Raw genomic sequence first — 3,104 nt, forward strand, 5'->3', positions numbered from 1 at the left:
CAGGTTGCAACGGCTTGCGAACGTTTTAATAACTTCACGAGTTGAACTGTTCTGAATATATTTCAGCTATTTTTCTAGTGACAAAAGCTCAATAGCTCAAAAGCTATTCAATTTAAAAACTGGTTAGTTTAGACAAAAAGACGTAAAATGTAGGTAGAATTACATTTACGTTTGTTTACATTTTCAAAAATATACCATGTTCACTTCATTTCCGTACATCCGGTATGGCATGTGTTATGGCAAAAATTGAGGCAAAAACCAAACCCTTAAATTCCAAATTAATTTTGTTCCATGCATTCTCAATCCTCACCTGACATTCTACTACGAATTATTAGTTAAATAAGAATCGCTATTAAATCGCTTTATATTCGCAACCACATTGATAAACTCATAGAAACCATGCCCAAAAGTAATTGATAGGATAGGCACAAGTAGGTTCCATGTATACCTACTCTCTAGGCCGAGTTAAAAAAAAGGTGTTTTACGCTGGCTCTAAATTTATATCGTCCCATATTTCTCACTGCCAATAGGTCAAGGAAAGGGAAAAGCTAAGTATCTACGACTCTTTCCCCGTTAGCCGAAAATGTGGCAGAAATGATTTCGATCGTGGTCTCAATGTAATTATTTCTCACAAAAGGGTCGAAGCCACTGTAACCGAATTTCTCTTTGAGGGCAAAAGCTTTTTTACCAGTTCTTGATATTTTGAATGCGAAACTTTTTACGTGGAAAAAGTTTTTGTTGGGTTGTTTACTGAAGTGAGAGAAAAATTGTCGGGCTTTTGTTGGAATTGAGTAGAGCATTAGTTAGCAGAAACCGCAGATTGTTTTGTTTTTGTTGCGGAGCATAATGAAACAGGCATGCAGGAGGATTTAACGTACATTTAGAATCTGTCTCAAATTTACCTTGTTGGCTTTTAAAGGAAAAAGGTGTGTCTAGACTCCGATATATTTCACTAAATGACAAGTCTTCAAATGTAAGATATTCTATATTCTTTTGAAAGCTTCTGCATCGAAACCATTAAGTACAAATTAGTTGATTAGTATTTGTAAGATAAAGTGGGAGGTGCCAAATCTTATATTACACCCATTAAGGCCTCAAAGGTAATCATCACGAAAATCAGGCTTTCCAACAAATCATGAAACCGTTTGGGTAATGTCAAATTAATCTCCTTCAGTTCGTGCAGCTGACAGAGAATCTGCGGCCGAAACACGAACACTTGAGCCAAGCATTGGCGATCTAAGTCCCTACGTAATCTATAAGGGCTAATAAGGGCTCTATGTACGCGTCATAAATTGGGCTGTAATTAATAATGCCTAATAGAAATTTGAATTGGACCCCATATGGATATCAATTAAGCTGAATTCGGCCAAATTGTGATGCTGTTCAAATAGACCGTAAACACCGGCGTTTAACTACCGGTAGCCTGTGAATATTGAAGCCCTTCTTTTGGTGCACGTCTGTTCGGACCTGCAAAACAAGACAGACTGAGTGTTCTAAGTAAATTTTATATAAAACTGTCGATGATTTATGCAATATTTATTCATACAAGTATCCTAACAGAATTAATTTTGTTCATCACGAAAAAACAGGTGCTTTGAATATTTTACGAATTGACGCTTTCAGAACATGGTACATCTTTTATCTCTAAACTCTGAAAGCGAATGAAGAGCAAATATACCGTGCCTCATTCATACCATGGTCGATTACATTGGATTTTACCAAAGAAATATTTATGGCTTCCTAATTTGTAAATTTCTTGTTTTTCTATAGATTTATAAACCCGCGTCGGAATCCTCACTCCGTTCTGACGCCGCATCAGATTCGTTGGAGCAGAATTTTTATCCCATCCTCGATTATAAAACCCACTATGCCCAAATCGGATTTTCATGACTTTGGAAATCTTATCACCTGATATGAATGACTTTCATAGAATTATATTAGTTACAACTTTTAAAAATATTTGGTCCCAGGATAGATGCAAACTAATAATTTTATACATTCAAAAATGGAAAGGGTAACATCCAAACTGTTTTTCTTTATTCTCATCAATAATTGATATACCTACATTTTGTTTGGTGTGACATAGGTAAACAACTGAGACCAAAAAGCATATTCTTCCGTTTCTAAAAGCATAAGCTATAACGGTATTCCTAAGATTTCGAACTAAATCTTTCCAGTGTAAACGGGATCCTGATTTGTTTGGATTGCTGGCGTATCACCCAGACGGTCGGCCGATATACTTTCAATAAAGACAAAAGTCGAAAGCAGAAAGGTCTAAATTTCCAGTCGATTCTCTATTTCGGGTTATCGACAATCAAGACGGACTAACACTATGTATCGAGGGATTCGGGTCCAGAGATAAAATAAGACTTGGCAAACAATTCTTTGGCCGGAATGATTCTCCTGCAGATACTTACGAGTAATGCTAACTTGAAAGTTTAAAACGGACATGGACTGAATACCAACATTTGATGTTAGGATTTAAGCAGTATTGATGCTGAATTAAAGTAGTTTGGTCTTAAATGGGTTTACATGGCACAAATCATACTGGATTCTTGCTGCAAAATTAGTATAGCTAGATCAATGACTCTCCAACGCTACGTCTAGTAACGTGACGAGAGGCAGGAACTGAGGAACGTCTGTGATTAATTCTCATGTGTCTTTCCCGAGCTAAAAGATTCATATGCAGAGACAGTAGTTGTATGACAAAGGGGAATCCTATTAAAATAGTTTGCCTCTACAGTAAACTCTTCTCCGTAGTCATTTAATAACTTTGCTATTTGTTGTTTTCCTTCCTTCATTCCTTCATTCCTTCGTTCGTCTTTAGTTGTTTGGGGTTCGTTTATACTCTTACTTTTGTAGATAAGTTCTATATTGTTGAGGCAGATTAATTTTTTTACAAATTTCTTTTTGGGTAGCTCGCCTCAAAAATGTTTGTCTTTAAAAAAGACAGAAACTCTCACTCACGTCTTTTATTACAGATTGATAAATAGTGCTCCTATTTCGGAATCCAATTAGTAGAGAAATTAATTTGAAAAATTGCCTTGACGTTTCGATAGCTATTTTCTGCTATCGTTATCAAAAGAACCTAAATGAACCTAAAA

This window comes from Dendroctonus ponderosae, unplaced genomic scaffold (genome assembly GCF_020466585.1).
Source record: "Dendroctonus ponderosae isolate FM_Combo_2020 unplaced genomic scaffold, Dpon_F_20191213v2 Dpon_F_20191213_4, whole genome shotgun sequence".
Lineage (NCBI taxonomy): Eukaryota > Metazoa > Arthropoda > Insecta > Coleoptera > Curculionidae > Dendroctonus > Dendroctonus ponderosae.